This window comes from Falco biarmicus, chromosome 11, assembly GCF_023638135.1.
Source record: "Falco biarmicus isolate bFalBia1 chromosome 11, bFalBia1.pri, whole genome shotgun sequence".
Lineage (NCBI taxonomy): Eukaryota > Metazoa > Chordata > Aves > Falconiformes > Falconidae > Falco > Falco biarmicus.
The window spans coordinates 20,508,943-20,522,726 of NC_079298.1; the positions used below are offsets into that span (position 1 = coordinate 20,508,943).

At 37.7% G+C, this 13,784-nt stretch overlaps 1 long non-coding RNA gene across 1 annotated transcript; it reads left to right on the forward strand.

Annotated features, from left to right (window-relative positions):
• The first annotated feature begins 232 nt into the window (after positions 1-232).
• Positions 233-6,468, forward strand: LOC130157262 (uncharacterized). The gene is made up of 2 exons (XR_008824757.1): positions 233-388; positions 3,660-6,468. It is a non-coding gene; the product is annotated as an uncharacterized LOC130157262 (long non-coding RNA).
• Positions 6,469-13,784: the final 7,316 nt, after the last annotated feature.

Genomic DNA, 13,784 nt, shown 5'->3' on the forward strand with positions numbered 1-13,784 from the left:
TATGAAAAATGCTTACAAGGACTTTACCAATTAATTCAATTACATGCTAAACATTTTTCTTTATGGTTCAGAGTGGTTTTCAAAATGGTCAAAATAAGCATTTTGAGACGAGATGTAAGATACCAGTTAATGCAGGAAGCTTTAAATGCAGCAGGATTTGTTTTTGTGAAAGCTTTATTCTTGTAAAGAGATGTTACTTCAAGCAGAAACCAACAGCTTCCTGCTTTACAGAAGTTGTGGCTGTCAGAATGTGAATTTTGCCTGATATTTTTCTGGATGCTGTAGCCTTTACTACTTCTCATCCATATCATAAATACTTACTTTTTTTCCTTGAAAGTATGCTGAGGGAACATGGCAAAATTGGAGGCAGCTGAATTCTGTGTGTTTGGTAGGATGTTATCTTTTCATTTCCTCTTTGATCTATTCTGAATCTTTTGTGTCTTGAGCCTGTAGAGTGTGCCATAGTAGTACCCCTATCGTGGTAACTGTTCTTTCTTAGGTTGTTAATTCTTAGGTTGATATCAGTATTGTAAATACAGCTTATTTTCCCTTCTGCCTTTCTGATAACTTCTTTCCTTATCACATTTGTTTTACCACTCATGGTCTCTAATTTCTTATCGAAGTGGTAAGGACGTTATATACAGGACTGATTTCTTCTTCTCCCCCTCCCCCCAGTTGTTCATTCACTTTTTTCCAGCCTTTGAATCAATGATAAATGCTGCTGGAAGCAAAAGTATGGACAGAGGCAAGTACGAATCTTTGGAAGAACATACAAAAGGAGTTATTCTTTAGGTCCTCAAACTTTTCTTAATTTTTTCCTAGTATTGTTTTAATGTAGAAGCTATATTTAAATCCAGATGCAATTATAGTACTGAACACTTAAGTCCAGACAGATCCAGCTTCAGTGTACGTTTCATTGCAGAAGCTAAAGTGCCTGAGATTTTAAGTGACTGTAATAAAACACTGCAAAACAAGAATGCAGGGTTGCATGAGCACTTTCATTTTGATTCAGATTTCTGCTCACTTCCTGTAAGAGACTCTTAAACTGTTTTGTTCCTGGGACCCATAATGTCTTTCCAAATGGAGCTTGGTCATAAATTCTTTTTTTTTTTTTTCCGAGATCATTGGAGACTTCTTTTTTCCGAACATAAAAAAAGTAATCCTAATTATATGGGGCTTGATTTTTATTTTTTCCTAAGTCAATATCCATATTTTGTAAAATTATTTTAGACTTTATTGGCAGACTGTCATAAAACCAAGCTGATCAGCCATTTTTAACATCACAGGAAAAGTATAGAAATGTAGAATGTTTGTAAGGTGTTTAGTGATATTCCCAAGAAATATTGTTGAACTTGCATGATGGAGTGCAATTGTGATGATACTACTATAACATCCTTAACTGTGCTCATAAAACTTGCTGTATTTGTTCCTTTCCTCTGAGTGCGTCAGAAAACACCATAAGCCCTTCACAGGAGAACAGACTTCAGGTTGCTCTGATTCTATCAGTGGAGATAAAATACTTCCGTAAAATCATAGGGGTTAGGTCCTTTACATTGACCTCTCAATTTGAAGAGCTTCTGTTGGCTGGGGAGAGGTTGCCTAAAGGAGTTTTTGTTGTGGTACTTCTAGTTTGTGATTTGTTTGTCTGCGATCCTGGGAGCACTGGTAGTTAACAAAGCAAAACCAAACAATAAAACCCCAAACCAAACAAAAAACCCCCACAAACCAAATGCCAGAAAGGTGGTATGAGAGGGATATAAGACTTTAGAAGTAACTGAATAGGTGTTGAGGGTTCTTTGCTTGTATTTAGTTGTTCCAAAGACTTCTGATGTTTTCTAGAAATTTGTTAATAATGGTTAAACATCTTACTTGGATAAGCAAATTATAGAAGTTCGTAAAGCAGCTTGAAAGTGTTTTGAGATTCCAAGAGAGAGACTCTACCACAGAATTATATGTTTTGTTACTATCATGACTTAATAACCCCAGGACTTCTGTTTAAATACAGTACCTACTGTGTACCTGTGTTCTCTTGTTGAATAAGGTATTTTCATTTAATTCCTTTTACAGGTGTAAGAGGTAATCATTCAGTGGTTCAGTCCTTTTATTTCCAAAGTGTCTGTCCATGGTTTCTACACAAAAATTATTTTCTGGTATGTGACACTCATCTGGTTTTCAGTTCCTCTTGAAAGCCTTGCTCTTCCCCCCCGCCCCCCCCCCCCCCCCCCCCCCCCCCCCCCGCCTTTTTCTGGGAAGTTCACAGAAAAAAGGAGTTACTTTGTTGTTCTTTAAAACAAACTCAAGATTAAAAAAAACCCACAACCCAGCGAACCCAACAAAGTCTGAATTGCAGAGTCTGCCTGGCTATGTCTTGAGGCTCTATAATGGAGCCCACTGGTGTAGTTTCTTTGTAGCAGTGCGGTTAATAAAATGAGATCCCAGGTGAACTTCTTGGCGGCTTTTCATCCTCTGTGGTGGTAGGCAGCAGAGCCTGGTGTAATTCTGAGGTGATCAGTGTTGATTTGTTAGCTTTGCCAGGGACTAGAGCCTAGACTGTGACTGAGAAAAGGACTTCTCACTCTCTGGATAGCATATGCTCTTCTTACATCTTTATAAGCTGTCTGGGGCAGGAGCTGTCTGTGTTCCTGCCAGGCTTCTCAGTTTTGCCATAAACCCCAACAAAAGATAACTTTTTCTCTCCATGCAGATTCCTTGATTTTTGGTAACAGTCAGATCTGAAAAGTTGTTAGTATTACTGGAATAAAACATGCTGGAACAACCAGGAATGGGGTCTCCTGTGTGAAGGAGGGCTTTTCTTAGAAGAATAGTAAATCAAGGCTATATTTAAAAAGGTTTACTTGCCTTATTCTACTTCACACTGGCTTTCAAAGAATAGAATTAACAAAGTGGGTCTTACTCATGTATTTATATTCTTTAGATGCAAACTCTTCATTATGTTTTAAGGTTAATGACATACTCTATGTGTTTGACCTGGTGTGCTATAATGTGTGGTACAAGTTGCCTGAGTAATCTGGCATATTTTAGGACTTCATTAAAATGCAGTGGACTTTGTTGTGTTCCATGTGGGCTTACTTTTGGCTGGTGGCTTCAGTTACCAAGAAGTGAGATGGGAGTAGGGGAAAGTGTCTCCTTAGCTTTTAATTTCATATAAGCAAAACGTGATTATCCTATTTGATTTTAACTGTCATGATATTAAGGACATTGTCTTGATCTCTCTGTTTTGTAGAACCAACTGGGGAGATGGGAAGTATTCATTGAAAGCTCTTACCACTCTTCAATGAGAAGACAGATGGTTACTGGGGGTTCAGAGAGGTGGCTGGGTTTTTTTTCCTGGTATTTTAATTAAATGGGCATTAAGAGAAACCAGTGAACAAACTGCAGGTTTAAAAAAAGAAGGGTAAAACTCTGTTGCCATCTAAATTGACAGCGCTTGATGTGAGTGCTGTAATGACTGTGCTGATTCTCTGGTCACACGTGTTTAGCAGAAATGCAACTTGGATTTCTGATGGAAGAAGGGAAGTAGAGCGGATTTCTTTTGTTTCACTGATTTCGGTCATAGATGTTCAGCACTTTGTAGTGCAACAGAGAGAAAATCTGCTGAAGCAGGGGCTCAGACTGATTCCTTCTGCTTTGTTTTGCAGGTTTTTCCTTTCATAATGGAGCAAACCAAGCCCAGAATGTTTGAGGATGGCCCGTAAAAGGAAAGGGACCATGCACCCCTGTGAGAGAAAGCAGAGGCAGAAACCTGGCTGTTGTCCTGCATGCATTGAAGACTAAACAAAAAAGAGATGGAGTGACTTTGGTGTGAGGGAAGCCACGCTGGTAGCCCCAGTAATGGATGATTAAATGAGCGAGTGATTCTGGGGCAGTGCCTTCCAGCTGAATATAATTAAAAACCTTTAGCAATCATTCTTCCCGTGGGTGGTTTTGCATTCCATTTTTAATCATAAGCAAAAGAGCTGGTTGGCTGTTTTTTGTTGTATTTTTCAAATGGCATTCCATCATTTAAGCTCAATGAATGGGGACAATAATTGTAACTGATTTTGTGCCTAATCAGGACATATCATGTAATTGTGGCTGAATTCCGAGCTCTTTTTAGTATTCTGTGGAAGTCTGGGACTTTGAACATAGTTCTGATTTTTCTGTCTTCTCCCACAGTCTGGAAACTGACAGGTAGAGGGCAGCAAAGCTCCATTTTTTTTTTTTTTTAGTTGAAACCATTTTTTTATTGAAGTGGTTTTTATCAAGCTAAATAATGATCATGTCAGTTAGATGCATTGGTTGATGATCTGAGTGGCTCAAAATTAATATAAAATTTTCAATTAAGAAAAAATATTTACTAAAATACAAATAAATTTAAAAGAACCTGGCCTGCAGTACGATTTAACTGGTTGTGAAGCAGCTGGAATACAAGGGGGAAAAAAAATCATTTGCAAAACCAACCGAAGGGCGGCTTTTAACATCAATAGTGAGAAACTTGTGCTGGTTTATGCCAAAATCTGTAATTACAGACCGCATGCTGAATTGTATAAATGGAAACAAAATGAAATCACACACAAATATCTCCTGCTTAAGGAAGAAAAAAATGAAAGGGAGTCTTGCATGCAGCTCTGGATTGATTTTTGGATAAATGCCCCATCTTTGCCTCATTTATCTCACAATGTGAAACTAGTCATATTACTCAGTGGTGACACTATTCCCCTGTGATTCTTTAAGTGTAGTTATGAAATGATGGCACTGAGTTTGAAATCAGTTACTCCTCCAGCATCAGTGTGAGCTGTAAACATTTCACAAGAGGAACAGGAAAAGCATTAAACCAAAAATGCTGTTAATTCTTATGAGTTCACCCAAAAGGGAATACCCCATGCAGTACTTTAGCCATTAATAATGAATGTTATTCATTAATGCAGAAAGTGGAATTTACTTAGTTAAATACACTGGAACATATATTTTATCTTTCAGAGTGATTATAACGTTGTACTGTTTAGCTGGTACTGTTGCCTGGTACTAGTATTGCATGTGGCTGTACAGTGAGTGTGCAGGGAGTTTAGGGGACAATTTGAGCTCAAAGCCCTGGTTTAATAAGGAAAATCAGCGTCTGAAGCTGGCAACAGTCACGCTTTGTTGTGACTTTCTGTTCTGAAACGTACCTGCCATGTGTTTAGTAGAAACAAACCCAAACCCCTCTATTCAAATCTTATGGCCCTTTTACCTCTATTCAAATGTTCTGTCCATTTTCAGAGTTCACTTTTATATCATGTAGATTCACTAAAGACAGAGTATGTAAGGACTCATAGTGGCTCACCAGCTCTGAAATTTTCAGATTTTGTACATCCTGGTTGAAGCTGTCCGGTAAGGGGTAGTGCCTCAGTCTTGGCCTCTTTGCCCTCTGCACACTTAGTAGCAACCCACACTTAAGATGCAGGCAAAAAGTTTACAAAATGGAGAAATCGAGTGTAAGTTGGAAGGCAGTAAACATGAAGATGCTGTCTGTCCTTTGACCGCTTATTTCAGAGATAGAAGGTGTTTTGCAGGTTTAAATTGGGAGGTAATAATAAGATTCCTCTTAACTTAAAAATGATTTTTTTATTTTTGTAGGTTTCTGTCAAAGTGCCAATATAGTTTTAAACATATTGTATTAATTTTATCTCATGTGCTGGGACTTTCACTGCTGTCAACAGGTGTCCTCTCTGAATGCCGTGGAAAGCAGAATTTGGCTTCCTTGGTCTTACTGTGCTTCAGAGTTTGGATTGTGTTTTGTTTTCTCTCTGTTTGTTTTGTCCATTTGTCAGTGGCTCCTGGGGAACCATATTCTGTATTTAATTTTGAAATGCCCTTTTGAAGGACATCACATGAGATTTTCATTGTCTGTCTTCTGTATATCATTCCTCTTGCCTATTCTGGGTGAAACTGACCCCAGGTTATTGCAGACACCTTGAAATATCTCCTGCTTTATTTAAACCAAGTTTTCAGGCATGTTACTTTAAACATCTGGATAAACGAGTCTTAAGTTATGACTGTGTAATGTTTTTATGGTAGGTTTTAAAGTATCATTGTTTATTTATGGGAACAATTTCATGTAACTTTTTAGCATTATCAAAAATGAATACACATTTGTAAACATAGTAAGTATTTAAGTATTGGAATAGGAATAGTGAGTATTTAAGTATTAAAAAATTTATTGCATCTTAATTCTTCAAAGAAGTGACAAATATTTGGATCCGCAAAAGAAATCATAAGTAATTTAGTACATAATGCAGTCATTGAAAAAAACACCAATCCATTAATCAGAAAAATAACAGTACCTAATGGGTTGCATTTGTAGTGTGAAGTGTCTGAAACTTGAACCTTTATGCTGTAACAGCATAAAGCAGCTCTAAGCCAAATTGGCTGTTTTAATTTCTGCATGGCTAACACTTAGGAAATATGATTAATAAATTTTTAATGCATGTGTTGTGTGGGGTGGGTTTTTTCTTTTTTTTTGTTTTGTTTTTGTTTTACAGAAGAGAGCGAGGAGGTTAAAGCAAGATTAAGCATTGCTGCTTTGAATCTAAGGTAGGTCCGAGACATACATTTTTGTGATCAAATTGTATCATCTCAAAATAAGCTAAATTGAAAGACTGAAATACCCTCTACTATGTAGCACCACAAAAGCATAGCTACTGTAATGTGCAAAATACTGCATTTTTCATTGGCAAGCTAAGTCTGTAGTGCTGCTGGTAAAAAACAGATTGACATTTGGTCATTATGTCTTATCAAGGGTGTTTTACTTGTAATGCTATTTGACAGCTATATTCTAGGTCTGACAGCATTGAACCAGCTTAATTCCCACTGAACTGCTCTAAATACGTGGTATTGCAATCAGTTTAACAACCCCTGGAGGCAATAAAATCTCTCCTTTGAACACACACAAGGGGAAGAAATCTAAGATTTATAAAGGGCAGCAAGTATTCAAGATAGGGGCAAAGTTTATGTGTGAGCCTATAATTGATGTTTCCTTTGTTGGAAAAGAAAGCTTGAGGATGCTTTAAGAATTAATCTTTAACAAGTTCTAATCTGCACTAACAAGATCTGCTCAAGATGAGTGAGAGAGAGATATGATACCAAGAGTTTTGTCAGGTTCAGCCAACAATAAAAATTCAAAGGTACTGTGTAGTTCAGGAACATTTCTGAGCAGATAAGGAAACTTCACAATTAGATGTGAAATCTGCTGGAGCTCTCTGCCGCAGGTGGATGAGTGCAGAACTTGTAACCTAGGCTGCTTGTTCTCTACCATATATCCAGGTTAGTGTTCCTATGGCTGCAAGCGCTTCCTATTATCTACTGAACACAGAGGATAGGTGGGAAGGTACTTCAACTTTGTCTGCTCCTTTCATTCTTGTAACATGTAATTTGGCAGATCAGGCAGTGACAAAACAAGGGTAGATGCTGAAGAGTTTATTAAATACTATCTTACCTTCCAAGGGATACCCAGTGCTTTAAAAAATACTGTACTGGGTATCATCCATCAATAAAATGTAGCTGCCACTAGGATGAAATATGTTATCTCTCTAAGAGGATATGCTGACAGTCAGGCTTTAGAAATAGAAATATAGAAACATTTTACTTAATTGCAATTGGCAAATATGCTTTACATCTTTATGTTCTGCTTTATGTCCAAAAGTCACTGTGAGGAATTTCTTAAAAGGCAAGTTGCAGCATTGTTGCAGAAAGATAATGGCCTTCTCTGGATTAACCAATACTTCTTTCACTATCCCTGGGGACACAGAGGTCTCATGTGAACGTTGCTGTCCTTGGCCTGCTTAGTCTATAAGATCTGAAGCGAGGTGTCACATTGAAGGCCTGATTGTGGTCCTTACATAAAGGGAAGCAGAGACTGGGCCAGTGGAGGATGCTGACAGAGCAATAGTGTGGGTTACTGTACTTCGGTAGCTCTCACAGTCCATCCAAAGAAATGAGAGTATTATGCAAAAATATAAACCCTGCCATCATTGTGTAATTTAGAAAGGTACTATTAATGCCATAAGAACACGTCACTAAAATGTATACAAGAATCTTTTTCTTGCATATATAGAAAGAGTAGAAAGAGCGTTAGGGAAAAAGCTTTTCAGAGCCTTCCTGGCTTCCATTTGCAGAACTGCACAGTGCAGGATTAAAACATAAGAGAAGTCTTTGTGTTGCAGGTTACCACCTGACCACAAGTTTTATATCTGTAAAGCATCAGTTGATACAGGGAGCCTGGTTATAGTCTCTCTAGTGAGGGGATGAAATAGCAGTGTTAGTGAAGAGGGCAGGAAATCTCAGGCTATCCTAACTTGTGAGGTTAGCTCTAAATATGAAGAAGATGAGCATGTTTTCTTTAATACCAGAAAAAGTGGCTGGTATCATAACATTGGACTGCAGAATTGTGCGTTAGGTGATGTCAGCTATTGCTGTGACAGGCAGCGGAAACTTGGATGAGTAGCCGTCAGGCTTCCCAGGCAAAGCTTCAGGCAGGGTGCAGGGGCATGGTGGACAGTGTTCCAGCAAGAACAGCTAGTTCTTGAATGCGCTGTTTTCCTTGTTCAGCACTGCTGTAGACTGATGTGAACAAGTCGAGGTTCTAGTAATTTTCTATGTGGATTGGTTTTTTTTTTCTTTTTTTCTAGAGGTTCGAGAAAACTTACCTGAAGTAATTTATCAGTCAAAAATATTTCCTTATAGCTCTGGTGTAAAGATAGTCTTATTTAAGTAATCATGTCCTGTAGCATTTTTGTTGCAATAGTTGCAATTTGGTGCTGTCAGTCTGCCTCAGTACTGATCCATTTTCCTCCAGGAATGAAGGTAGCCGCCTTTTTAAGAGTTACATTAGCTGGCACTTGTATTCCTGTACCGATTCGATTCAGTGTTTGTAATGGCAGGATAGGTGGTTGCCGGTTTGATGCTGTAACTGTTAGCATTTAATTTTTCTTAATCAACTACAAATCTGCTAGTCCAGAGAAAGGGTCATTACAGTATTACGGAAAGGCCACTTCAGTATCTGAGCAATAGCTTCTGTTTTAGTATGGAAAAGGGGAAGAAGGAAAATCCCTCTTGCCTGGGGAGAATAAGTGATAACTAGGCAGCATTTTTCTATGGTTAAACTGCTAACGTAACAAAGTACTTGCAAGATGCTACAAATAACTGGGCATATCTTCTAGGAGTATGAAAATTATCTTTGTTCCCCATCATGTCAGTAGAACTTCGAGAGTTTTCATCAGATCAGGAGCTATCGGGTGTTGATATCTTTTCATGTTCAGTTACATTTAATAGATATTGTCAATAGATACTGTATTCAAAGGTTTGACTGCATTCCAGCATGCCCTTGACCACTGTACTGCTTCCGTTAGAAAAGCTTCTTTTCCCCTAGTATCATTTTTGGTTTTGCAGACCTTTAGTTAGGGAAGTGTTTTCATTTAGCTCATGTGCTTGTTGCTGGGTGGAGGGCTTCAATGTAAGCCCAATCGTGGAACAGTCTTGATCAAATCATTACCATGATTATCAAATACACTCTGTAATACAGTTGATTTCAGTTGGCAAAACAGGTGACCTGTTTGCTTTTCTGATTCCTTTTTTTAGTGCTCATACTTTACTTTCTGTGAGTAATTTAGCAGTGTAGTTCTCCTCATAACCCTGTTTGTTATTATAAAATTTGCTAGATTATTTTATTCTCTTCCACTTTATGAAGCATTGCAGGCAGTAAAAAAGTTAAGAGCTAGGTGAATCAGTCTTCAGTCAAGTGCAGTGCCTTTGCTTTTCAAGTTGTTATTCTGGTCAGAAGACGAAGATCTTCTTAAAATCAATTGACTCAGTGTTTATTGCCAATAGAGGGAAAGTTTAAAACTACCAACACAGGCTAGTTTTAAAGGAAGAAACTTCACTTCTTCCTTCTCTAATATTATAGCAGAAGTTCAGTTATCCCTTTCATTCCCAGTAGTTTTGCTTTACCCATATACATCCTACAGGAACAGACTGTCCCTTTCTACTTGACAGTAAACTGTATTAGCAAAGAGCAACTGTGGTACTGATACAAAATTTACTGTAAAGTACTTATTTTTATAATGCAGCACTTGCGTTATTCCACAAGATTTTTGTCATCTTTTACTTCTTACTACTTAGTCAAAAAAGGAGGGGGTGGGGGGAAGCAGATTTTGAACAGGTCCCTACTCTATTAATGTGAATGAGGAAGGTTCTATCCTAAGTAATTAAAACCAAATTGAGTAGAGGCACTAAATCTTTGTCCCATAAATGAAGGTTTCAGTAGGTGCAATTGCATCTCATTGGTCATAGAATGAATTATAAATAAGCCAATGAATCCAGTGGATCATTTCAGATGACTAATCTTAGTCAACCAGGTAAGGGAAGATGGCTATAAATTGGGTTAATTACTGTAGCTCGAGTTTTAGCTCAACAGCTCTTAATTTCAACTTTCAAAGGCTACACAAACCAATTTTGTACTCTTAGATTATAATGAGCAGTCTTTATTCTTTAATCAGTTCATCCAGTATCTGGCTGTCTACTGTAACATTCCTTTGAAGTCTAGAAAGATCTAACATAATTGAAGAAATGTCTAACTACTTGACTCTCTTTTTTAATATAAAGGAATTAAACATTAATCAGACTTGTGCATCTCAATTAAGCCAATTAAAATTATCACAGAACATAGTGCACAGAGCAATAGGTAGCTTTAATGTTTGAATACATTATCAACTTTTACCTAATGTTCCTTATTTAAGATGTTTGTTACTCTAAAAGGAAATGCATGCAACCCATTAAAGAATGCTACCATTGTTTAAAAAGAGTTTGACTAACTTAATTCACTTATTGTAATTGCCTACATTTATGCACAAGATACGTTAAAATTTGTTGTGTTTAGTTAAAAGTAATGCCATGGATTACTTCAGGTCTTCCTACACCAATCTAATTTCCATATTTTGTGCTGATTTTTTGTAAGAAAAATATTATACAGTATATCTGAATTAATTTCTGTCACAGGGAAGTATGGCTTAGTCTTTACTAGCTGAAGTATATACACAAAGTCCATATAATTACTAATAATTTGTAACAAGTGTTAATTGATAAACAACTCCCTCTGGTAGCTTAATTAAAGCTGTAGGATAGCAAGGCGATTTACAACTGGGATTGATCTCAATTAGTCAACAAAATCTGTGTAGCCTGTTCAAAGAAGAAGGAGGAAATTTAGCCTAGTGAGGCTTTGGGGATTTTGTCTTGTAGTAGTCTTTTTTTTTTTTTTTTTTTTAACAAGAGAAATAAAATCACAAAGTATAGTAATGTTTTCTGCAGTGATCTACCTACTGTATACTATGCTTCTCTTTTACGCTACCCAGCATTTGTTCTTTCATTTGTTTGTTCATTGTCAGGTTACAGAACAATATTCTAACATTTCTTTTCATTATACACAATGCGATGAAAAAGTCATTTCATACAGAGATGTACATTTTAGAATAACACCCCCAGGAGACCACAAACTAGAGAATGAAAAACATTTAAAATATGTCAGTTTTTGATCTTACTTAGAGATTTGTTTATAAACTGGCATTATGCAGCCTTAATTAAAAGATAACACAGGAAAGATGGCATTAGGGAATAACTGGATATGTGGAAACACACTGATCTTATAAAGTCAGCTATGCTGTTTCAGGATTCACTAGTCTTTTATCATTTGGACTGATAGTAAGAATATAATCTATGAGTACTTGAAATTGCCCCTGTGGAATAAAAAAAAGTGTCATCTCTATTTAAACTAGATCACAGACTGGCTGCAAACAGCTGCTGAAACATTAATTAATTTGTTTGCAAATAAATCATGGATATGTACTAGCTGAAAATACTGATATAAACAAGCATGAATGTTGTGCTTCTTAGATTACCAATGGATCCCTGGTTTGCCTTCAGTTTTTTAGATAACTTTATATGCACCGGCAAAACCAGCACAGAGACCAGATAATCTGGAATAGCTGAGCCTTTTTATTAAAGATGTCCTATAGATATTTCGATGTGCTGAAATGCAAATCAGTTTCAGTGCTTTAAAAAAACACACATCCATTTTACATTTGTGTAGGACTGAACCTCATTTAAGAAAGATTTGTAAATCAAAGAGAATGAAATATTTTGGTGGAGGCGTATGAATGTGGGTTTAACAAGTTTGCAGCTAAAAATATAGCTTGAAGATTTCAGCTGTGCAATTTATGTTCCTCTGTCTTGAATGCTCTTTTGGTAGCTGTGTGGCATCCTCTCTAAATTCTGCGTTACTTGGTACCTGCTTTTCGTATACCATCTAGGATGCTGTCTAATGTCTATGGATTGTTAAAAGAAACAGGCTAAATGCTAGTCTTGCAGCTTCACTGACCTAGAGCCCAGGCAGAGGTACCCAAACTTGTGCTTGTAACAACACATGTGCAGCCTTGGGGCTGGCCTTATAGCTGTTACGTGCTGCTCACTGTAAGGGCATTGCCTCTTCCCGGTGCTGCCCTAGGCTCTGCATATGGTGGGCAGAGAGGAGGAAGATGACGCTGCAAGCCTTGCTCCCTTCACATAAGCTTTTTTTTCAGTAGTGGAAGAAATGAAGGTTAGACTCAGCCAAAGGATGAGACTTGCATGTGTAATAAGAACAATACAAGGAGGCCTTTGGATGCTAATAACTAACCTTCAGGTGGCAGGCTGCTCTGTTACAAAACAGATGTGTTTGTGGAGGTTGGGAGGACATGGCCAGGGAAGATTGCATGGCCTAAATTTTGCATTCTCAGAGAATGTCGTCTGCATCGCAGAGCTGCTGGCGCTGGCTGTCTTACATTGCTTTTTCTCTGCCTTTTAAAAAGGTTTTGGTTTGAATCTTCTCTAACATGGCAGGTGTCCTTTTCAGTCTTTAGAAAATTGAGTGTTTGCTAACAAGAAAAATCACATTCTGACACAAAAAAATAAAGCCAAAACCCCAGGGAAAAAAACAAAGCTATTCTTTAGAGGAGCTAATGCTGTGACTTGATAATGTGAATTTGATTTCCCTCCTCCTTCGTTCTGTATTTTTTGCACACTAGCTGAACTGTCATATAAAAGATTCTATTCCAAGGCAGATCCCACTATCCACATGTTCTTGTCAGTGGAGGAATAGGTTTTGCTAAGTTTGGCTGATAAGTGTTTGAGCAGTATTGATCTTTGGGTAATAACACAGCATTGTACTTTTCTGTAGATGGTGCAAGCCCAAGGGTTAGTTCCAAGAGCAGCCTTTGACTTCAAGGAAAGTATTTCTGCAAAGCACTTGGGATGTCCTGTTAGCACCCAGGTACTTGCTTCATGCCTATTTTCATCCTAATAGAGAAAGCTTCAAATCATAGAATAATTTAGGTTAGAAAAGACCTTTGAGTTCATCAAGTCCAGCCATTAACCCAGGACTGCCAAGTCCATCACTAAATCATGTCCCTCTGCACCGCATCCACACATTTTTTTAAACACCTCCAGGAATGGTGACTCCACCACTTCCCTGGGCAGCCTGTTCTAACGCTTGATCAATGATAGTTTAGTCTTTGTACTTGAGTTAGCTACATTTTTGCCCTTTGCTTGGGCTCTCAGAAACCACTGGCTAGAGCATGAGTTCTTTGTGAATTTGAAACCTGTTAGGGCTTTCTCAGAGGTTAATGTGACCATTCCAGCAAGTATCGAAGTTTGTGTACCCCCACCCCTGCCCCAAGGTTCACCCACCAGCTGCTCCAAGTTAGGCTGTTCAGCTTCTT